The following is a 25,781-nucleotide window of genomic DNA, read 5'->3' on the forward strand; positions in this document are numbered from 1 at the left end:
AATGGCCTGTACAGTTGTAGCATCACTTCCCGACTTTTATACTCCACCCCCCTTGCAATAAAGGCCAGCATTCCATTTGCCTTCCTGATTATTTGCTGTACCTGCATGTTAACCTATTGAGTTTCTTGGACAAGAACCCCCAGATCCCTCTGTACTACAGCATTTTGTAATCGACCCCATTTAAATAATAATTCACGTTTTTATTTTTCCTACCAAAGGGGATAACCTGACATTTACCACATTATAGTCCATCTGCCAGATTTTTACCCACTCACTGAGCCTGTCTATATCCCTTTGTAGATTTGTTGCCTCCTCCTCACAACTTGCTTTCCCACCTATCTTTGTATCAGCATCAAATGTGGCTGCGTTACTGTCGGTCCCTTCATCCAAGTCATTAATATAAATTGTAAATAGTTGAGGCCCCAGCACTGATCCCTGTGTCACCCCATTAGTTACAGTTTGGCAACCTAAAAATGACCCATTTATCTTGACACTCTGTTTTATGTTAGTTAGCCAATCCTCTATCCATGCTAATATATTACCCCACCTCCATGAGCTCTTAGCTTCTGCAGTAACCTTTTGTGTGGCAACTTATCAAATGCTTTCTGGAAATCCACATATACGACATCAACTGGTTCTACTTCATCCACCCTGCTCGTTACATCCTCAATCAACTCCAGCAAAGTTGTCAAACATGATTTCCCTTTCATAAAACCATGTTGAATCTGCTTGACTGCAATATGATTTTCAAAATGTCCTGCTACTTTTCCTTAATGATGGACTCCAGTATTATCCCACTGATAGATGTTAGACTAACTGGTCTATAGTTTCCTGTTTTCTGTCTCCCTCCTTTCTTAAATAGGGGTGTTACATTTGCTGTTTTCCAGTCCACTGGGACCTCTCCAGAGTTCAGGGAATATTGGTAGATTACAACCAGTGCATTCACTATCTCTGCAGCCACTTCTCTGAAGACCCTGGCATGCATGTCATCAGGTCCAGGGGACTTGTCCACCTTTAGTCCCATTAGTTTGCTGAGTACTTTATCTCTACTGATAGTGACTGTTTTACGTTCCCACCCACCCCCATAATAGCTCCTTGAATAACAACTGTTGGGATGATTTTCGTGTCCTCCACCATGAAGACCGATACAAAATATTTGTTCAAAATCTCTGCCAGTTCCATGTTTCCCATTATTAATTCTCCAGTCCCATCCTCTAAGGGACCAGCATTTACTTTAGATACTCGTTTCCTATTTACATACCTGTAGATGCTCTTGCTGTCTGTTTTTATATTTCTTGCAGTTTGCTCTGATCTGCTATCTTCCCTGACTTTATCATGTTTTAGTCGTCCTTTGCTGGTATCGAAACATTTCCCAATCCTCTGGCCTTCCACTGTCCTTCACAACATTGTATGCCTTTTTTTCAATTTGATACCATCCTTTACTTCCTGGGTTAGCCAGGGATGGTTCATCCTTCTCTTGCATCTTTATTTCTCACTTGAATAAATCTTTGCTGAGATTATGAAATGTCACCTTAAATGTTTGTCACTGCATTTCTACAGTCTTACCCTTGAACATATTTTCCCAGTCCACTTGGTGTCAGTGACAAGGGTTGGTTTATATCACATGGGAGGAGATTGGTGTCAGTGACTGTGGGGTTGGGTCAGCCTTCTTTGACCTGACCAAGGCCTTTGACACTGTCAACCGTGAGGGATTATGGGGTGTACTCTTCAAATTCGTCTGTCCTCAAAAATTTGTCACCATCCTCCACTTGCTTGGTGATAACATGCAAGCTGTGATCCTGAGCAATGGATCCACCACAGACCCAATTCATGTACGGACCGAGGTGAAGCAAGGCTGTGTCACTGCACCCACGCTCTTCTCCATCTTCCTTGCTGCATTGCTACATCTCACCGTCAGTAAGCTTCCTGCTTGAGTGGAGATAATCTACAGAATAAATGGGAAACTGCTCAACCTCCATCGTCTTGAGACCAGATCCAAGGTCATGCCATCCTCTGTCATCGAATTACAATATGCAGATGATGCTTGTGTCTGCGCTCACTCAGAGGACGAGCTCTAAACCATCGTCAACACATTCACCGTAGTGGCCAAGAGCATAGGCCTTACACTAAACATTTCCTACAAGAAAAGTGCTCTAGCAACCTATCCCCACCACAGAGCACTGCCCTTCACTCCCACCAAACCCCGGATGATCAAAATCCACGATGAGGCCTTGGACAACGTCGTCCATTTTTCATACCTCGGGAGCCTACTGTCAACAAGGGCACATCTCAATGACTAGGTCCAACACCACCTTCTGTGTGCCAGCGCAGCCTTTGGTCGCCTAAGGCATACAGTGTTTGAAGACCAGAACCGTAAAACCGGCACAAAGCTCATGGTCTACCGAGCAGTAGTGATACCTGCCCTCAGACACGCTTCCCAGAAATGGACTATGTACAGCAGGCACATCAAAGCACTGGAGAAATACCATCAACACTGCCTCCAGAATATCCGGTAGATCCCACAAATCCAATGGCAGGATAGACGCACCAACATCTGTTCGCTCACAGACCAACATCCTCAGCATTGAAGCATTGACCTCGCTCGATCAGTCCACATGCCCGATAGGAGACTCCCAAAGCAAGCACTCTATTGGAGCTTCAACATGGCAAGCGAGCCCCGGGGGGCAGAGGAAACGCTTCAAGGACACCCTCAAGGCCTCCTTGAAGTTCAACATCCCCACCGACACCTGAGAATCCCTGGCACAAGATCGCTCAGAGTGGAAGAGAATAATCCGTGAGGGCGTCGAACACTTCTAGTCTCTCCACCTGGAGCAAGGGGAGACCAAGTGCTGACGGTGGGAGGAGCACACGACAACCCAAGCACTTCAACAAACCGGCACTTCAACCAACGTACTTTCAACCACCGTCTGTCCAACCTGCGACAGAGACTGTAGCTCCCGCATTGGACTTAACAGACATCTGAGACCTCATTTGTAATGTGGAAGCAAGTCATCCTCGACTTCAAGGGACTGCCTATGATGATGGTTGGTTTATATCAGACAGGAGAGGATTGGTGTCAGTGACTGTGGGGTGGCTTTATATCAGACAGTAGGGGATTGGTGTCAGTGAATGTGGGGTGGCTTTATATCAGACAGGAGCGGATTGGTGTCAGTGACTGTGGGGTGGCTTTATATCAGACAGGAGGAGATTGGTGTCAGTGACTGTGGGGTGGGTTTATATCAGACAGGAGGAGATTGGTGTCAGTGACTGTGGGGTGGGTTTATATCAGACAGGAGGAGATTGGTGTCAGTGACTGTGGGGTGGGTTTATGTCAGACAGGAGGGGATTGGTGTCAGTGACTGTTGGATGGGTTTATATTAGACAGGAGGGGATTGGGATCAGTGACTTTGGGGTGGGTTTATATCAGACAGGAGGAGATTGGTGCCAGTGATTGTGGGGTCGGTTTATATCAGACAGAAGGAGATTGGTGTCAGTGACTGTGGGGTGGGTTTATATCATACAGGGGGGGATTGGTGCCAGTGACTGGGGTTTGTTTATATCAGACAGGAGGAGATTGGTGTCAGTGACTGTGGGGTGGGTTTATATCAGACAGGAGGAGATTGGTGTCAGTGACTGTCGGGTGGGTTTATGTCAGACAGGAAGGGATTCGTGTCAGTGACTGTGGGATGGGTTTATATCAGACAGGAGGGGATTGGTGTCAGTGACTCTGGGGTGGGTTTATATCAGACAGGAGGGGATTGGTGTCAGTGACTGTGGGGTGGGTTTATATCAGACAGGAGGGGATTGGTGTCAGTGACTCTGGGGTGGGTTTATATCAGACAGGAGGGGATTGGTGCCAGTGGTTGTGGGGTGGGTTTATATCAGACAGTAGGGGATTGGTGTCAGTGGCTGTGCAGGAGGAGTCTCCAGCTTCAACTACTCGAGCTCCACTTTTCGGAGCTTGAGCGGCGGCTGGAGTCAATACGGTGCATCCGCGAGGCTGAGAGCGACGTGGATAGCACCTTTCAGGAGGTGGTCACCCCACAGCTTAAAAGCGTGCAGGCAGAGGGGAAGTGGGTGACCACCAGACAGAGTAAGAACGCTCGGCAGGTCGTGCAGGAGTTCCCCATGAGTCCATCTCACTTTCTAACCGATATTCACATCTGAGCATCAGTGAGGGCGATGGTGCCTCTGGGGAGTGCCAGAGCCAATTCCAAGGCACCACGGGTGGCTCAGCTGCACAGGGGAGAAGGATGAAGAATAAAATAGCTGTAGTGATTGGGGATTCTATAGTTAGGGGAGCAGAGAGGCGTTTCTGCGGCCGCAGACGTGACTCCAGAATGGTTTGGTGTCTCCGTGGTGCCAGGGTCAGGGATGTGACAGAGCAGACGCAGGGAATTCTGGGGGAGGGAAAGAGGGTAAACAGCTCGAGGCCATGGTCCACATCAGGACCAGCACCATAGGTAGAAACAGGGATGAGGTTCTACAGGCAGAATATAGGGAGCTAGGAAGAAAATTAAGAGTAAGACCTCAAAGGTAGTAATCTCCGGATTACTCCCAGTGCCACGTGCTAATGAGTACAAGAATAGGAGAGAGGGAATGAACGCGTGGCTGGAGAGTTGGTGTAGGAGGGAGGGCTTTAAATTCTTGAGGGATTGGGACCACTTCTGGGGGAGATGGGACTTGTACAAACCGGACGGGTTGCACCTCAACAGTGTCGGGACCAATATCCTCGCGGGAAGCTTTGCTAGTGCTGTTGGGGAGAGTTTAAACTAGTTTGGCAGGGGGATGGGGACCTGAGAACACATTCAATAGGGAAGGAAGTGAAGCAGAAACTGGATAGCATGAATTTAGAAAGCGAATCTGTAAAACAGAGGAAACAAGTGTTAAAAAGAAAAGAACCAAGTGTTGATTTAAAACAAACTTCTGTTTGTTCACTTGAGTAGTAATGAATTCAGTCTTCTGTTTATAATCAATTTACAAGTGGAGTATAGTCACAGATGGAGCACGTGTAACCAGGCACGGGTATCTCCACGCTAACGAACAAAGGAATAAGCTTACATTTATAGACTGTTTTCTTATCAAACTGGAGCCGGCATTGCCAAATATGGTAGTCTCTGGCTACTGCATGGTCCAGAGACACAAGTTTACATCAGCAACACATTTAGAAGCATTGCGGCCTGGCTACGGTGATCATAAACCATGAGCTCTGAACTTTCTTATCCTAACAATATTTCTATACATTCTATTATGAATATCGAAGCCTGGTTGGTCGCAAACACCAGCTGTTGCTAAGTGAAATCTGTCTCTCTCTCTCTCCCTAATAATACGAACCACATTTTTCCCTCTATCGAATGAATGAAACATAAACCCCTTTCAGAAGCTGAATTAAGCAGGGTCCACATGTCAACCTGTCCAACAGGTTTTTTTATGGTTTACATTACCTGTTGTCAAAGTGTTTTATATCCTTCTTTGTCTTTACTAATCCTGGTTTCCTCTCAGCATCCTTCCCTTTCCTTATATTTTCAATGTCCATTATTGACGTCCTTACAGCATAATGCAATGACCAGAATCCCTGAAGCTATTACCCGTGCTATCATCAATCCCAGCTGGAACAATCTAACTCGATACTACTTTCCACCATTCCTGATTCGCAAGTCTCGGGATTGCCCGTTCTGTCTCTCTCTTCCTCTATATGATTTGTACTGTGTGTTTCTGGGATGACCTAATTCGCAGAATTATGAGCTTCAAAGTAAGATACAGGGAGAATATAGTGTCCTGTGTGTGGAATGACTCGACAAAATCATCCTCCAGAGGCAGTCTCATCTGCAGTTAAGTTGCGTTATGGTGATGTACCAGAACCAATGTTTAGCACCGATACATGTGTTCATCGGTGGAATCAAGCTAAAGTGATGTTCTAGTATGGGGCATCGGGTTGAACCCACAGTCATATACGTGATAGTAGTAGTCACACAATACTGTCCTTTTCCTTTATACACGGTATTAGTTTGGCCTTCGCCCCATTTACTTATTTCAATCTGGCATTCTGGAGATTCTTTGTCGAGGGTGAACACACAAGCTGGAACATCTACAAACCCATGTTGTCCCTTTCAGAGTACAACACTGCATATCTGGTGCTATTCAAGTTCCTCCCTTCTTAATCAGATATCTTGGATATTCCTCATACTGTTTATGCATCGGACCTAACTCAGTCTTCCACCCTTGCAAACGATTCTACCCTATACACCGTCCAAGGTTTCGTTTCATTTCCATTTTTCCTTAGCAAAGGCAAAATCAATCCCACTGGTCTAATATCTTCACTTCTTCCTCCTTCCCTCGGGGTCAAAATCCCCATTCCTATTGGCTGCATCACATCAAAGCCGATGACTTGATTCCCCTAAACCATTTTCTCAGTTGTTCTTCATGAATAAACAAAGAGATTTGATTACTCTCTCTCTTGTCCAGTCCCTTCTGTACCACATTCATCATAAATGTCACAGAGGCTACACACAATACCACCAGAGAGCCACATCGTGTTCCCATTCACTTTCTATATCTGTTCTGTTTACTCCTGCTAACCTTGCTGTGGCTCCTATTCTGAGCTATCCTGTCAGCTTTCACTTTCCTTGCGATTTAAACTGATGCTCCTTGTATTCCCCATCTTCCTCATTCCCTGGTTCCTGTTTTCTATTCTTTACCAACACGTCCTTTACTAATTCTCTTCCCATTTTATCTATTAATTGTGAATATCTCCCTTCACAAAATCTAGTTGATAGATTCAAGCTCATGTTTAAAACTTTTGATTTCAATTAACAATTTAAAAACACACATTGTCATATAATACATTTCCTGATTCAGTTACTTCTAGTCCATTAAAATGTGGGTTCTTTTACTGGATCGGACAGGTCGAGTTCTTTTTGTGCGGTGGGATGTCATTTTATTTTAGTCGCAGATATGATCACTATCAGCGTTTGTACTTGGCAAACCAAAAGTTAACATTACTGATCAACATACGACATGTCTTACTTTAAAATAACCTGCTGTCATTACATTTTCAGTTTGTATTGAAGTATTTAATAATGGTCTTGAATTAATTATTGTCCTGGTGTGATACTAACTCTTAAAGTGAACACTATTAATTTAGTGATTGGGGTCAGGATGTGTCCCAACCCACCTGGTTCAGGGGAGTCTTCCTGGTCTCCCAATCTTCCCCAGGAGCAGGCTTTAGGGTTCTTTCTCTATTACCACTAAAATTATGCTTTTGAGGGTCTCTTCTCGGTTTATCAAGGACTCCAAAACAAACCCTTTTGAGGTCCTCTGCTTCCTCCTGGAGATCGCATCTCACTTGGATCCATGTTTTGTTATGGAGCCTATCAGGTCTGGCCTCCTTATCTCCCACCTTCAGCTTGTAGCTGATCTGTACACAGCCATGACCACCTTGTCCAGACAGAGACAGGCTGATTGTTTTGTTTTTAGCCTCTCTACAAGCTTTCTTTGTTCAATACTTAGTGGAGGCCTTGAAACTGACGACCATTCTCGCTGTAAGGAAATCCTAATTTGGTCAGCATTCTCGCCACTGTTAATTCTAATGCCTCTGACAGGTAGCAGTGTGTTTAACTCTATCCGGATTATTTCAAAGTCGGTTTCTCTATGGAGAATGTGTCATGGCCTTGATGGTTTAAAAAGTTCTCTCACTCTCCTGAGCCACATTAGCCATTTCATGTTGTGCTGTTGTCGATAACTGAGCATGCCTGAGAATCGTTCGCACACACACGCAGCGGTATCCCAATATCATGCCACATGGGACATCTGATCCAAGCCATTTGAGGTGATCTTATCAAAAGATCGTGGGGTGTCTGAAGATCTTTGCTCATCTCCCTCTGCACGGTCCCGATGTCTCGGGTAGTGGCCAGGTGATCAAATTCAGTTTTCTTATTGTTCAGTGTAGGCAATGACACAAACATCTGAGAGAGAAATCTTAGCAATTTCCTACACATCCCTGACTTTAACAAGAATTTACATTAACACCGATTGTACCCAGGTGATTTATGACAATTCACCCAGAAACAATGAGTTAAGAAACATTTCTATTTGGAGGTGTAACTTTCCTGTTTTCCTCTTATATCCTCACTCATTTCCTCTCATTACATTTATACAGTGTTCACCATTTCATTCCTGAGCCTGCAGGAACTTTACTGTCTGATACAATATTATCATACTGTCTTTAAACATCGATCAAACATTCACACTTGGTCCAAGTTTTGAACCAGTTTCTTTGTTTAATTTTATTTAACCGAACCACTTCTTGAACCTTTTATTCTCCAAAATATGCCAGAGAGCAATTCAGTCTCCAAGAGGAAGGATGTTAGTTACCTTTAGCATAACAGTCGCCCCCAAAACTTATTTCTGAATACATAGTTTGGACAGAACCACAGAGACGGGACTTTTTCAAAAATAAAACTTAATTATCTCAATTTTCAGCTAAATTTTCCTTCCCATGTGTTTGACCAGCGACGCTTTGCAATATATATATATATATATATATATAATCAGTTTTAATTTCACAAACAAATTATGCCCAGACTTTGTCATTTTACAAAGAAGACAAAAGTAACAATTGCGTTTGGATGCAAGTCATTTATCTTCCCCTTGGAGCAGGGTGTCCTGGACAATAGGATTACATCGGATATATGGCACAGAAACAGGCCATTCGGCCCAACCAGTCCATGCCAGCGTTTATGCTCCACTCGAGCCTCCTCCCTTCTTGCCTCATCTAACTATATCCACATAACCCTCGATTCCCTTCTCCCTCATATACTTGTCTAGCCTCCCCTTAAATGCATTGATACTATTCGCTTCAACCACTCCCTGTGGCAGCGAGTTGCACATTCTCACCACTCTCTGGGTAGAGGTTTCTTCTGAATTCCCTATTTGATTTCTTGGTGATTTTTATGTTGATGGCCTCTAATTATGCTGGTCCCCACAAGTGGAAACACTGTGTCTACTCAATCAAAACCTTTCATCATTTTAGAGACATTATGTCACCCCTCAGCCTTCTTTTTCCAAGAGAAAAGAGACCCGGCCTGCCCATCCTTTCCCGATAGGTATACGATCGCCTTTCTGGTATCATCCTTGTAAACCTTCTCTGCACCCTCTCCAGTGCCTCCATATCCTTTTTATATTATGGTGACCAGAATTGCACACACAAAGTCTAACCAAGGTTCGATACAAGTTTAGCATAACTTCACCACTTTTCCGTTCGATAACAATTCAATTCTAAAACAATCGATCCCAATAATTTAACTCAATACTTTAAATTCTTAAGTCCAACTTTGTCAGCATGCTGCGACATTCGATGTCTGCAAATAACTGGAGATAATTTTGTTTTAACTGCTGGATCTTTTGCTATGCCATCAACATCTTATCCAACTGGAACTGGCATTGCCTGATATGGTAGTCTTTGGCGATGGCATAGTCCAGAGACACAAGTCTGCATTTTCTTCAACATACATCAACAATGTTAGAAGCACGTAAAACACTGGTCTTCCTGTGGCAAGCACAAACCACTAGTCTCTGAACTTTTCTTATTCTAACATAATATTTCTAATCTAAACATTCTATGATGAAAATATCCATGGCCAGTTGGTTGCAAACACCAACTGTTGCTCAGTGAAATCTCTCTCTAATGATAACAACCACATTTTCCCCGATATGGAATGAACTAAACATGAACACCTTTCAGAAGCTGAATTAACCGAGTTCCCTGTGCCAACACCTCTCTCATATTCCATTCACTTCAATTGAAAGGAAAACACCAGATTGCATCAGTCGGGATTTGAAAGATATTTACAACAGATGCTAGATATTCTTAGAGTTAGCATTGTTCTCTATTCTGTCTACTCGAGGAGTTTGACAATAGACTTTCTCCTGTGAATGTAGAGCTGGAATATTGGGCTGGGATGTATTTACTTGTTCATCTTGTTGACTCTAAACCGTTGCCAATTATTTGATGTGACCTGTATTTTCTTAAATACATTTCCTGAGTGGATTCAAATTTAAATTGAACCCAGATTTGCAGGTGTGATGCTCCATTCACACATCGAAGGTGAGAGAGATGCTGTGGGGCACACTAAGTCCTGTATCTGAAAGTGATTCACAGACTGGGTTTTGTGTTCAGTGATCCCGTGCATGTTACCGACACCTTCCCACAATACCAAGGCTAGGAGAGGCACTCTGGAAGATATGGGGAACTTGAACTCGTCCACGAGAGTAACCAAAGGTATGAGAACTGAAATAATCCAGAGTTAGAAAGGAGAAAAGGCCCCAAAATGGTGCAGTCAGTAACAGGACATCAATTAGTCTCCCCTTATCTTGGAACATTAAATGTCGACACACTCTGTTATTGAAACATCAAAATATTATATTCCAGCCCAGTTATAGGGGCTATTATCATCAGAAACAAACTTCAGCTGTCGGAATGGACACGTTTCAGTCGGGATGTGATTAACAGCAGCACTTCTGAACTTGCTGGTGTCTCAGCAGGTGGGATGACCGAGTAAATCCCTCACCACACTCAGAGCAGGTGAACGGCCTCTCCCCAGTGTGAACTCGCTTGTGCCTCAGCAGGCTGGATGACACAGTGAATCCCTTCCCACAGTCAGAACATATGAACGGCATCTCCCCAATGTGAACTCGCTGGTGTGTTAGCAGGCGGGATGACACAATGAATCCCTTCCCACACTCCGAGCAGGTGTACAGCCTCTCCCCAGTGTGAACTCGCTGGTGTGCCAGCAGGTCGGATGGCCACGTGAATCCCTTCCCACATTCAGAGCAGGTGAATGGCCTCTCTCCAGTGTGAACAAGCTGGTGTTTTACCAGGCTGGATGACTGAGTGAATTGCTTCCCACACTCTGAGCAGGTGAATGGCTTCTCCCCGGTGTGAACTCGCTGGTGTTTCAGCAGGTAGGATGACTGAATGAATCGCTTCCCCCACATGGGGCAGGTGAACGGGCTCTCCCCAATGTGAACAAGCTGGTGTTTCACCAGGCTGGATGACTGAATGAATCGCTTCGCACACACGGGGCAGGTGAACGGCCTCTCCCCAGTGTGAATGTGTTGATGAATTTGCAGCTTAGACAGGTAGCTGAATCCCTTCCCACAGTCCCCACATTTCCACGGTTTCTCCGTGGTACGAGTGTGCTTCCGTCTCTCCAGGTTGGATGATCAGTTGAAGCCTCCTCCACACACAACACGTTTACAGTTTCTCCCCGCTGTGAATGGTTCGAGGGTTTTTCAGGCTGTGTAACTGGTTAAAGCTCTTTCCACAATCAGTGCACTGAAACACTCTCACTCGGGTGTGTGTGTCTCTGCTTTTTCAGTCACACTGATGTCTGTAATCTTTCCCCTTCGACAGAATAAACAAACATTTCTCCTTCCACATTCAAAGGCTGATGATATTCAAGTCCTGATGAATCGAGTGACTCTATCAGATCTTGACGTGATGTTTAGTTTGAGTTTCCCTCCTTCAAATCCTCCCCTTCTAACACTCTGCAAAAGGAGTTTACAAAAGTCATCACTGTAAGTACAGATTCGAAATTCAGAAGAGACAATTCTAGCTTCTATGGAACATTCTTTCCTTCTGCTGTGTGGTTTTAAGTATTGACTTAATAAAAATAATAAAGAGGGAGAAGGTAGACTGAGAGTAAACTGGCAAGAAATATAAATGCAGTCAGAGCTTCTACAGATATATAAAAAGGAAGAGATTGCTAAAATAAACGTTGGTCCCTTAGAGGATGAGACGGGGAATTAATAATGAGAAACAGGGAAATGGCAGAGACTTTAAACAAATATTTTGTATGGTCTTCACGGTGGAAGACACTAAAAGAATCCCAATAATAATAGATAATCAAGGGGTCACAGGGAGCGAGGAACTTAAAACAATCACTATCACGAGAGAAAAAGTACTAGACAAACTATTGGGACTAAAGGTGGACGTCCCCTGGACCTGATGGCCTGCATCCTGGGGTCTTAAAAGAAGTGGTTGCAGAGAAAGTGGATGGATTGGTTGTAATCTACCAAAATTCCCTGGATTCTGGCAAGGTCCCAGTGGATTGGAAAACCTCAAATGCAACACCCCTATTCAACAAGGGAGGGAGGGAGAGAGAAAGCAGGAAACTATAGAGCAGTTAGCCGAACATCTATCATTGGGAAAATGCTGGAGTCCATTATTAAAGAAATAGTTGCAGGACATTTAGAAAATCGTTATAGTCAAGCAGAGACGGCATGGTTTTATGAAAGGGAAATCACATTTGACAAACTTGCTCGAGTTCGTTGAGGATGTAACGAGCAGGATGGAAGAAGAGGAACCAGTAGCAGTTGTGTGTTTGGATTTCCAGAAGGCATTCGATAAGGTGCCAGATAAAAGGTTACTGCACAATATAAGAGCTCACAGGGTTGGGGTTAATATATTAGCATAGATGTAGGATTGGCTAACTAACAGAAAACAGAGAGTAGGGATAAATGGGTCATTTTCAGGTTGGCAAACTGTAACTAGTGGGGTGCTACAGGGATCAGTGCTGGGGCCGCAATTATTTACAATCTATATTAATGACTTGTATGAAGGGACGGAGTGCACTGCGGCCAAATATGCTGCTGATACAAAGATAGGTGGGAAAGCAAGTTGTGAGGAGGACACAAAGAATCTGCAAAGAGTTATAGACAGACTCTGTGTGTGGGTAAAAATTTGGCAGATGGAGTATAATGAGGAAAAATGTGAGGTTATGCACTTTGCTAGGAAGAATAAAAAAGCAAATTATTATTTAAATGGAGACTACAAAATTCTGCGGTACAGAGGGGATCTGGGGGTCCTTGTGCATGAAACACAAAAAGTTAGCATGCAGGTACAGCAAGGAATCAGGAAGGCAAATGCAATGTTGGACTTTATTGAAGGGGAATGGAGTATAAAAGTAGAGAAGTCTTGCTACAACTGTACAGGGCGTTCGTGAGACCACACCTGGAGTACTGTGTACGGTTTTGGTCTCCTTATTTAAGGAGGGCTATACTTGCATTGGAGACAGTTCAGAGAAGGTTCACGAGGTTGATTCCTGAGATGAAGGGGTTGTCTTATGAAGTAAGCTTGAGCAAGTAAGGCCTGTACTCATTGCAGTTTCGAAGAATGAGAGGTGAACTTATTGAAACGTGTAAGATTCAGAGGGAGCTTGACAGGGTAGATGCAGAGAGGATGTTTCCCCTCGTGGGAGAATCTAGAACTCGGGTGCATAGTTTCAGAATAAGGGGTCGCCCATTTAAAACGGAGATGCGGAGGAATTTCTTCTCTGAGGGTCATCAATCTTTGGAATTCCCTACCCCAGAGAGCTGTAGAGGCTGAGTCAGTCAATATATTTAAAGCGGAGATAGACAGATTTTTGAATGATAAGGGAGTCAAGAGTTATGGGGAGCAGGCAAAAAGTGGAGTTGCGGTCAAGGTCAGATCAGCCATGATTTTATTGAATGTCAGAGCAGGCTCGAGGGATCAAATGGCCTACTCCTGCTCCTATTTCTTATTGTTAATCTGTGAACCTTGACCTGGACATTCCAAAATGTTACTGCTTTTGAGGAATAGACAAAATATCTAAGCATTGATAAATGCATCATCTAACATCTCCAACTGAGCTAACCTGCTGTAACTATGTCAGTATTTGTGTCAGCTGTGACTCAGTGGGAAACACACTTGCCTCTGGGTCACAAGGTTGTGGGTTCACGTCGCACTCCAGAGACATGAACACAAAAATCTCGGCTGATGCTCCAGTGCAGTGCTGAGGGACTGCTGTACTGTCGGAGGTGCTGTCTTTTGGATAAGATGTTAAACCGAGGCACCCTCTGCTCCCTCAGGTGAACGTAAAAGGTCCCATTGCACTATTTCAAGCAGAACAGGGGAGTTACCCCCGATGTCCTGGCCAATATTTTCGCTTAACATCAGTAAAGCAGATTATCTGGTCATTATCACATTGTAAATTGGTTGCTGCGTTTCCTACATTACGATAGTGACTACACTTCAAAAATAACTTAATTGGCTGTAAAATGCTTTGGGGCATCTGGTGGTGGTGAAAGGTGCGAAATAAATGCAAGTCTTTTTATTTTCTATGTGTCTTTTATTACTCTCCCTTCTCCCATTGTGCCTCCTTTTGTCTGCTGTCACTTCCCCACCTCCTCTTCCCCACCCAACTTTACAGTTCATTTCTTGTGTACATGGTCTCTCTCTCTCTCTCCTTTCCCTCACTCTATCGCTCCCTATAAGCTGTCCATCTGCCATATCTGCCAGTTCAGATCAAATGCTCTCCCTCACCCATCACCATTTCTCCTTCCTTTATCAACAACAACAACTTTCATTTATATAGCGCCTTTAAGAACATAAGAGTTATGAGCAGGAATAGGCCATACGGCCCCTCGAGCCTGCTCCACCATTCAATATCATGACTGAACATCAACCTCAACTCCACTTTCCCGCCCGATCTCCATATCCCTTGATTCCCCGAAACGCAAAAAATGTATCGATCTCAGCCTTGAATTAACACTGTAAAATGGCCCCTGCTGGTTCACAGGAGCATTATCAGATAGAATTTAACACCGATGGTCAAAGAGGCACATTTCAAAGAGTGTTAAAAAGGAAAAGAGTGGCTCAAGTAAATGTTGGTCCCCTGGAGGATGAGACTGGGGAATTAATAATGGAGAACAGGGAAATGGCAGAGACGTTGAACAAATGTTTTGTATCGGTCTTCACGGTAGAAAACACTAAAAACATCCCAATAGTGGATAATCAAGGGGCGATAGGTAGGGAGGAACTTAATACAATTACTATCAGTAATGAAGTGGTACGAGGTAAAATAATGGGACTAAAGGCGGACAAGTCCCCTGGACCTGATGGCTTGCATCCTCGGGTCTTAAGAGAAATGGCTGCAGAGATAGTGGATGCATTGGTTGTAATTTCCCAAAATTCTCTGGATTCTGGGGCGGTCCCAGCAGATTGGAAAACCGCAAATGTAACACCCCTATTTAAAAAAGGAGGCAGACAAAAAGCAGGAAACTACACACCAGTTAGCCTAACATCTGTCGTTGGGAAAATGTTGGGAGTCCATTATTAAAGAAGCAGTAATGGGACATTTGGAAAAGCATGATTCAATCAAGCAGAGTCAGCATGGTTTTATGAAAGGGAAATCAGGTTTGACAAATTTGGTGGAGTTCTTGGAGGATGTAACGAACAGGGTGAATAAGGGGGAACCAGTGGATGTGGTGTATTTGGATTTCCAGAAGGCATTCGATAAGGTGCCACATAAGACGTTACTGTACAAGATAAAAGCTCACTGGGTTGGGGGCAATATATTAGCATGGATAGAGGATTGGCGAGCTAACAGAAAACAAAGAGTCGGGATAAATGGGTCATTTTCCAGTTGACAAACAGTGACTAGTGGGGTGCCGCAGGGATCGGTGCTGGGTCCTCAATTATTTACAATCCATATTAATAACTTGGATGAAGGGACAGAGTGTAATGTAGCCAAGATTGCTGATGATACAAAGATGGGTGGGAAAGCAAATTTTGAGGAGAACACAAAAAATCTGCAAAGGCTCAGTGAGTGGGCAAAAATTTGGCAGATGGAGTATAATGTGCAAAACTGTGAGATTATCCACTTTGGCAGAAATAATAGAAAAGCAAATTATAATTTAAATGGAGAAAAATTGCAAAGTGCTGCAGTACAGAGAGACCTGGGGGTCCTTGTGCATGAAACACAAAAAGTTAGTATGTAGGTACGGCAAGTAATCAGGAAGGCAAATGTAATCTTGGCATTTATTGCAAGGGGGATAGAGTATAATAGCAGATTAGTCCTGCTACAACTGTACAGGGTATTGGTGAGGCCACACCTGGAGTACTGCGTACAGTTTTAGTCTCCTTATTTAAGGAGGGATATACTTGTATTGGAGGCTGTCAGAGAAGGTTCACTAGGATGATTCCAGAGGTGAGGGGGTTGTCTTATGAAGATAGATTGAATAGGTTGGAGTTCAGAAGAATGAGAGGTGATGTTATTGAAACATATACGATAATGAGGGGGCTCGATAAGGTGGATGCAGAGAAGATATTTGCATCCACTCATAGGGGAAACTAAAACTAGAGAACATAGTCTAAGAATAAGAGGCCGCCCATTTAGAACTGAGATGAGGAGAAATTTCTTCTCAGAGGGTTGTAAATCTGTGGAATTCTCTGACCCAGAGAGCTGTAGAGGCTGGGTCATTGAATATATTTAAGGTGGAGATAGACAGATTTTTGAACGATAAGGAGTAAAGGGTTATGGGAAGCGGGCAGGGAAGTGGAGCTGAGTCCATGACCAGATGAGCCATGATCTTATTGAATGGCGGAGCAGGCACGAGGGGCCAAATGGCCTACTCCTGCTCCTATTTCTTATGTTCTTAGGGTCTTAAAAGAGGAGGGAGAGGTTTCGGGAGGGAATTCTGGAGCTTAGGGCCTAGGCAGCTGAAGGCATGGCAACCAATGGTGGTGTGATTAAAACCAGCAATTTGGAGGAGTACAGAGATCCTGGAGGGTTGTCGGGCTGGAGGAGGTTACAGAGGTAGGGAGGGGCAAGGCTATGGAGGGATTTGAAAACAAGGATGAGAATTTTAAAATTGGATCCAATTCTGGGCACACTTCAGGAAGGACACAAAGGCTTTGGAGAGGGGACAGAAGAGATTGACTGGAAATGTGCCAGGGATGAGGAACTTCATTTATGTGGAGACTGGAGAAGCTGGGATTGTTTTCCTTGGGGCAGAGAAGGCTAAGACGAGATTTGATAAAGGTGTTAAAAATCATGAAGATGATATCGAATAAATCGAGAAGCTGTTTCTAACGGCTGATAACCAGAGGGCACAGATTTGAGGCGATTGGCAAAAACAGAGGTCACATGAGGAAAACCATTTTTACACCAGTAGTGGTTAGGATTTGGAATACACTGCCTGACAGAGCGGTGGAGACCGAGTCAATAGTAGCCTTCAAAAGTGAATTGGACAAACACTTGAAGCAGAATGCTATTGCAGTGATTTGGGGAAAGAGCGGGGGAAGTGGGATAACCGGATTGCTTTTCGAAAGTATCGGCGCGGACTCGATGGGCCGAATGGCCCCCTTCTGTGCTGTAATATTCTGTGATTCTAGAATTCTTTATTGACGCTCCCTGCTCTGTCACCATTGCTCCTTCATTTACAGACGCTCCCTGGTCCATTACTATTTCTCGTTGATTTACAGACGCTCCGAGAGTTTGACGCAGACACAGCGCATGCACTGACCGCTCCTTCGGGGTGGAGCGGACCCAGGACCCGGCAGGCAGGGGGAGAATGTTTCCCGGTTTATATCCCCCCCCCCGGTGTGGGGTGAATGTTCCCCGGTTTATATCCCCACCCCTCGGTGTGGGGAGAATGTTCCCCGGTTTATATCCCCCCCCCGGTATGGGGAGAATGTTCCCCGGTTTAAATCCCCCCCCCCGGTGTGGGGAGAATGTTCCCCGGTTTATATCCCCCCCCCCCGGTGTGGGGAGAATGTTCCCCGGTTTATATCCCCCCCCCCCCGGTGTGGGGAGAATGTTCCCCGGTTTATATCCCCCCGGTGTGGGGAGAATGTTCCCCTGTTTATATCCCCCCCGGTGTGGGGAGAATGTTCCCCGGTTTATATCCGAGCCCGGGGCTGCACTCGGTGTTGTTGCCCCCAGCGTTTCTTTAAACCGTTCCCTGGAGCTCGCTCACCTCCTGCGTCAGCGTCTGCCACCGCCGCCTGCACATGCTCAGCTCACACTGCCCGGGTGATTGACGGCAGCTCCCCACCAATAGGAGGAGCAGGGCGGGGCTGGAGGACCAAATGGGCGGTTGGTCCTCCAAACAATTGGAGTGTGTGAGGGGTGGGGCTTCCGGCAGGCTGTAACTGGTGGGGTGCAGCAAGGATCAGTGCTGGGGCCTCAGTTATTTACAATCTATATTAATGACCTAGATAAAGGGACCGAGTGTAATATTTGCTGACGATACAAAGCTCGGTGAGACAGTAAGCTGTGAGCAGAACACAAGAGTGCAAAGATATATAGACAGACGATGTGAATGGGCAGTAAGGTGGCAGATTGAGTATAATGTCGGGAAATGTGAGGTTATTCACTTTCGTAGGAAGAATAGAAAAACAGAATATTTTTTAAATGGTGAGAAACTTTAAATGTTGGTGTTGAGAGAGATTTGGGTGTCCTTGTGCAAGAAACACAGAAAGCGAGCATGCAGGTACAGCAAGCAGTAAGGGGGTGGAGTATAATAGTAAGGATCTATTGCTACAATTGTACAGGGCCTTGGTGAGACCACACCTGGAATACTGGGCAGTTTCGGTCTCCTTATCTAAGGAAAAATATACTTGCTTTGGAGATGGTGCAATGGAGGTTCACAAGATTGATTCCTGGGATGAGAGAACTGTCTTACGTTGAGAGATTATGTAGAATGTACCTATAGTCTCTGGAGTTTAGAAGAATGAGAGGGGATCTCATTGAAACATACAAGATTCTGAAGGGTATTGACAGGGTAGATGCTGAGAGCTCGATTCCCCCGGGCTGGAGTGACTAGAACTCGGGGGCTCAAGAAAAGGGGAAGGCCATTTAAGACAGAGATGAGAAATTTCTTCACTCAGAGGGTTGTCAATCTTTGGAATTCTCTGCCCCAGAGGGCTGTGGATGCTCAGTCTATTCAAGGCTGAGATAGATAGATTTTTGGACTCTCGGGGAATAAAGGGATATGGAGATCAGGTGGGAAAGTGGAGTTGAGGGCGATGATCTTATTGAATGGCGGTGCAGGATCGATGGGCCGTATGACCTACTCCTGCTCCTATCTCGGATATTCTAATATTGACATCTAAGGGGCTCTAGATTTATTAGTACCACCTTTTATCTTAAGGGAACATACTTGCTCTGAACCCTCGCTATCTCCTCCTTGAATGCCTCCAACTGCTCTGACACTAATTTACCTTCAAGTAGCTGTTTCCAGTGCACTTTGATTAAATCACATCTCAGATTAGTAACATTAGCTTTACCCCAATTAAGAACTTTTATTCTTGGTCCATCTTTGTCCTTTTCCATAACTACCCTGAATCTAACTGAATTGTGATCACCAGCACCAAAATACTCTCCCACTGATACCCCTTCCACCTGCCTAAGCTTCATTCATTAAGCCTAAGTCCAGAACCACCCCCTCTCTTGTTGGGCTTGCTACGTAATGGCTAAAAAAGTTCTCCTGAATGCATTTTAAGAATTCTGCTCCTTCTATATCTTTCACACTAATTCTATCCCAGTTAATATTTGGGTGGTTGAAATCCCCGACTATTACTGCCCTATTATCTTTGCACGTATCAGAAATGTGCAGACATATTTGCTCTTCTGTCTCCCTCTGACTGTTTGGGGGTCTATAGTACATCCCCAGCAGTGTTATTGCCCATTTTTTGTTCTTCACTTCTCCCATGTGGCCTCATTTGACGATCCTTCGAACATATCATCCCTCCCCACAGCTGGAATTGTTTCTTTAATCAACACTGCGACGCGCTCTCCTTTTTTTATCCCCGTCTCGATCTCCTCTTAAACTCCTGTAACCAGAAATGTTGAGCTGCCATTCCTGCAGTTCTTTTAGCCGTGTTTCACTAATAGTTACAATATCATACCCCCACATGTCTGTCTGTGCCCTCAGCTTATCTGCCTTAATCCCTAGACTCCTTGCATTGGCATTGAAGTATTACTGGATTGATTCCTGTGATGAGAGGGCTGTCTTATGATGAGAGTTTGTGTAGAATGGTCCTATACTCTCTGGAGTTGAGACGAATGAGAGGTGATCTCACTGAAACACGCTGGTACTGGCATTTAGCGCTGCCAAACTCCCTTATTGTCTATTTTCTAGCCTTTGTTTCCTCTGCCTTCCAAACACTAGCAAAACCCCCAGTGAGGATATTGACCGGTCCTGTTGAGTTGCAACCTGTCCGGCTTGTACTGGTCCCACCTCCCCCAGAAACGCTCCCAATGCCTCAGGAATCTAAAGCCCTCCCTCCTGCACCAAACTCCAGCCATGCATTCATCTGCTCTATCCTCTTATTTCTGCACTCACCAGCACGTGGCACCGGAGTAATCCGGACATTACTACCTTTGAGGTCCTGTTTTTTTAATATCTTTCCGAGTTCCCAAAAATCTGCCTGCAGGATCTCATCCCTCTTTCTACCTATGTCATTGGTCCCGATATGGACCACAACCTCTGGATGTTCATCCTCCCCCCTCAACAATGTCCTGCAGCCGCTCAGTGACATCGTTGAACCTGGCACCAGGGAGGCAACATACCATCCTGGAATCATGTCTGTGCCTGCAGAAGCGCTTGTTTGTTCCCCTAACTATCAAATCCACCACCACTATTGCTCTTCCACTCTTCTTCCTCCCCGCCCTGTGCAGCTGAGCCACCCACGGTGTCGTGGACATGGCTCTGGCTGCACTCCCCAGAGAAACCTTCGCCCTCATCAATGTCCAGAACTGAAAACCGGTTAGCGAGCGAGATGCACTCAGGGGACTCCTGTCCTACTCTTGCCCCATAACGCTGAAAATGTTTTCAACTCATGTTTATCTCTTTCGAAAGTTACAAGTGAATCTGCTTCCACCACCCGAACAGGCAGTGCGTTCCAGGCCAGAACATCTCGCTGCTTCATTAGTCCCCTCATGTAGCATCTGGTTCATTTGCCAATCACATTCAATCTGAGCCTCTGGTTACTGAACTTTCTGACACTGGAAATTGTTTCTCCTTATTAAGAGGATTGGCGGGCTGGAGGAGGTTACAGAGATAGGGAGGGGCGAGGCCTTGGAGGGATTTGAACAAGAGGATGAGAATTTTAAAGCCTGAAGCCACCAGCCGTCTCCCCCAGTGCAGAATGTGACTCACTGCTAACAGAAAGGATTTTTGTTTACTTACAAAAGATGCATAATGAAGGGAAATCAATCTCTGTATCTTTAACTAACAGCGACATGAGGGAAATGAATGACCTTTAAACACCTGGTCCACTTGGCACTGAAGTGTCTGAAACTCATAATAGGAACTCCAGGGAAACAAAATACTGACAAGTGTTAAACTGTTTTGCTGACAAAAGAAATCTCGATTTAACTATAAAAAATGAATTGTTTAACAGAGGTTCACACAGACTCACCTGATAGGCTGACTCAAGATCCACCCCTCAAGCACCGTGATTGGTTGTAGAACACGCTGCTCCCTGGGCCCTCCGGCCTCTGACCTCTGACCTCTCTTCCTGTTGGTTCCCAGGTCAATCAATCACCACTCGCCAACATTACGCTGCCACATTAAGTTGAGAGGCTCGGAGGAAGGAATAAAATGGGGTCGTGAATCTGAGTTAAGAAATAAAATTAGAGAAGCATAATTAAATTTATAAACAAAACTATTTAAAGTAAAATCAAATGAATTGTTGCATTTAATACATCCATCTGGGCCAAGTGGGAATCAAGTGATGTGTGGGCTGTGCAGAGTGTCTGTGCCCAGTTACACAGCGTGTTCCTGGCTCCCCGCTCCAAGTGCACATGTTTCAGCTCACATCCAACTGACTGGATAAACCTCGGCCATCTAAACCCCATCACACAAATAGCAGCATTTGATGTTTAGTTCTGCTCAACCTTTATAAACACTGGTTAGGCCTCAGCTGTCACATTGTGCTCAATTCTGGGCACCACACTTTCAGAAGGGTATCTACACTTTAGAGAGGGAGCAGAAGAGAGTTACTGGAATGTTACGAAGGAGTAGGGACTTCAGTTATGTGGAGATACTTGAGAAGCTGCGGTAATTCTCCTTGGAGCAGAAAAGGTTAAGACGAGATTTGATAGAGTGTTCAAAATCATCAGTCATTGAAGGTTGGCATGCAGGTACAGCAGGCGGTTAAGAAAGCAAATAGCATGTTGGCCTTCATAGCGAGGGGATTTGATACAGGGGCAGTGAGGTGTTGCAACAGTTGTACAGGGCCTTGGTGAGGCCACACCTGGAGTATTGTGTACAGGTTTGGTCTCCTAGCTTGAGGAACATCGGCCATCTCCATCCCTGCCTCAGCTCACCCTCTGCTGAAACCCTCATCCATTCCTCGGTTACCTCTAGACTTGACTATTCCAACACACTCCTGGCTGGCCTCCCACATTCGACCCCACGTAATCTTCACCTCATCCAAAACTCGGCTGCCCGTGTACTAACTCGCACCAAGTCTCGTTCACCCATCACCCCCTGTGCTTGCTGACCTACATTGGCTCCCGGTTAAGCAACGCTTCGATTTCAAAATTCTCCTCCTGGTTTACAAACCCCTCCATGGCCTCGCCCCTCCCTATCTCTGTAATCTCCTCCAGCTCCACAACCCCCAGAGATGTCTGCGCTCCTCAAATTCTGCCCTCCTGAGCATCCCTGATTATAATTGCTCAACCATTGGTGGCCTTGTCTTCTGTTGTCGAGGCCCCAAGCTCTGGAACATCCTCCCGAAACCTCTGTACTTCCTCCCTGAAAGCACTGACTTTGGATGGGTCCAGTTCTACACTCACTGGTTCCCCTCCCCTGAAGGTACGGACTCTGGCTGGGTTCAATTCTACACTCACTGGTTCCCCTCCCCTGAAGGTGCTGACTCTGGCTGTGTTCAGTTCTACAATCACTGGTTCCCCTCCCCTGAAAGCACTGACTTTGGATGGGTCCAGTTCTACACTCACTGGTTCCCCTCCCCTGAAGATACGGACTCTGGCTGGGTTCAGTTCTACACTCACTGGTTCCCCTCCCCTGAAAGTACCGACTCTGGGTGTCTGTGCTCCCGTCACCTCTTTATACACTCTGACCCTCCCTATAAATCTGTAATATCTCGCTGTTTTGGTGATGGGCTCTCCCTGACCACTCACTCCCTGACTCTCACCATTACAGGGAATCATACGGCACAGAATGAGGCCATTCGGCCCATCGAGCCTGTCCGACTCACTGAAAGTTCCACTCCCTGCACCTACCCCAAAACACCAGAAAATGTTCCCTTTGAACATTGCTGGATTTGAAAGTTATTATTGATGTCCCAGAATTGAGGCCAAACCCTCAATATCTGAGTCTAACTAGTGAATGATAAAGGTTGACCAGAACTTGCTTGTTGTACTCTATACTGCTATTAATGCTGGAACAGATTGATCAGCGGACCCTGCCCCTCACAGCTTTGTGTTCACCTGCAAATTGCACCATTTGCTTTAGAATGCCTCCCATTTTTCCTCCATCCCAAATCCCAGCTGGCGGCCAGTGACCTCGCTGACCCCGGGCCTGTCACCGCGGGTCAAGCCCGGGGTCAGCCTCTGGGCTGTGATAGGTCCTGGGCCCTACACCAGGTGTTTATGACGCTCACCAGCCCCACGCGCGGCTCCAATTCCTGCCCCGCGCCGACAACCGACATCATCCGGGCTCCACCAACTGTCGCCGCCGCCGCCCGAACATGCTCAGTGCGGGAGATGCGGGCTCAGCACCGCCCACCGGAGAGACAACACTCCGCATTATCCGCTTCACACACACCCGCTGTGGGCCTCCGGCCTTTCCCCAAGCGGGGCCCCCGGGGACGTGGGCTCTGGGCCCGTGCAGGGCCTCCAGAGAGGTGGGCTCTGGGCACGTGCGGTGCCCCCGGGGGCTGGGCTCTGGGCTCGTGCGGGGCCCCCGGGGAGGTAGGCTCTGGGCGCGTTCGGGGCCCCCGGGAGGTGGGCTCTGGGCCCGTGCGGGGCCCCTGGGGAGGTGGGCACTGGGCTCGTGTGGGGCCCCCAGAGAGGTGGGCTCTGGGCCCGTGCGGGGCCCCCGGGGAGGTGGGCTCTGGGCCCGTGCGGGGCACCCGGGGAGGTGGGCTCTGGGCCCCCGGGGAGGTGAGCTCTGGGCCCGTGCGGGGCCCCCGGGGAGGTGGGCTCTGGGCTCGGGGCCCCCGGGGAGGTGGGCTCTGGGGGAGATTAGATTATTAAACACACTTTGTCCACACAATGGAAAAGTGTTTGAGGAACAAGTATTTCTGCAGAGACTTTTAATCCATTGAACATTTACAGATTTTTAAATTTGTTCCGGGCTGTGGCCGTCGCTGCCAAGGCCGGCATTTATTGGCCATTCCTAATTACACTGGAGAAGGTGGTGGGGAGTCACCTACTTGAACCGCTGCAGTCCGTGTGGTGAAGGTACTCCCACAGTGCTGTTAGGGAGCCAGTTCCAGGATTTTGACCCAGTGACGATGAAGGAACGGCGATACATGACCAAGTCCGGATGGTGTGTGACTTGGAGGGGAACTTGCAGATGATGGTGTTCCAATTCACCTGCTGCCCTTTTCCTTCTGGATGGTAAAAGCCGTGGGACAGGTTGGGTGGCAGGTTCCCTTCCATCAGAACATAAGAATTAGGAGCAGGAGTCAGCCATTTGGTCCTTCGAGCCTTCTCCACCGGTCAATACGACCATGGCTGATCTTCGACCTCAACTTGACTCTCCCGCCCGATCCCCATATCGCTGGAGGACATTAGTGCGCCAATTGGGATTTTAATGACAATCCGGCAGCTTTCATTGTGACTGTTTTTCTGGAGCCTACCCCTCAAATTCCCCGGTTCATTAAGCTCAATTTTACAACAAGCCTTTGTGTTTTTCTGGGTTCTCTCTCACTCCCTTTTATCTGTTTTATATTCATTTTACAGGTTATTAGAAGGGGAGGATTTGTACACGGGAGATTTAACTCCAACATCACATCAAGATCGGCCGGTCTATTCATCGGGACCTGAATATCATCAAACATAACATGGAAGCAAAAAGCAGAGTTGACAGCGGGGAGAAACCGTACACGTGTTGTGTGTGTGGACGAGGATTCAGCCTATCCTGTGGCCTGGCGAAACACAAACGCAGTCACACTGGGGAGAAACCGTGAAAATGCGGGGACTGTGGGAAAGGATTCAATTACCCAACTGAGCTGGAAACTCATCAACACAATCACACTGGGGGAGGCTGTTCAGCTGCTCCGTGTGTGGGAAGAGATTCACTCGGTCATGTGAGCTGCTAACACACCAGCGAGTTCACACTGGGGAGAGACCTTCACCTGCTCCGTGTGTGGGTCAGGATTCATTTCCTCAACCCACCGACTGAGACACCAACTTGTTCACACCAATGTGAGACCTTTTAAATGTTCTGCCTGTGAGAAGAGCTTTAAAAGCAAAAAGGAACTGCGGACACACCAGCGCACTCACACTGGGGAGTGGCCGTTCACCTGCTCCGTGTGTGGAAACACATTCACCAGTAATTACTGTAGTGTTTGCAAGCACTCGAGTAATGACTCCACGAGGTAAGGTATTGCACTTGCACTGTTGTGACCTTAGTCCTTTTATTGCAGCTCCTGAATGTTACCAAAAGGTGGGCTCCCTTTTATACCTGCGGTGTGCAAGTGACCTCTCGGTCTCCACCTGTTGAACGCTCTGGTGGTACAGGCATATTGTATACAATGTAAAGATATATTCATTGGTCTTATGTAACTCTATATTGAGTGTACAGGTTCTATACACGCACAACAGTTACCACCTTCTGAGACACCAGCGAGATCATACTGGGGATCACTTGCTCCATGTGTGGGAAGGGATTCACTCGATCATTCAGCCTGCTGAGACACCAGCGAGTTCACAAGTGACTGCAGGGTTTGGTTTCTGCTGTTATTGCTGCTGTTAATCACATCCAGGTTTGAACCATGT

The sequence above is a fragment of the Pristiophorus japonicus genome, chromosome 23, assembly GCF_044704955.1.
Source record: "Pristiophorus japonicus isolate sPriJap1 chromosome 23, sPriJap1.hap1, whole genome shotgun sequence".
Taxonomy (NCBI): Eukaryota; Metazoa; Chordata; class Chondrichthyes; family Pristiophoridae; genus Pristiophorus; species Pristiophorus japonicus.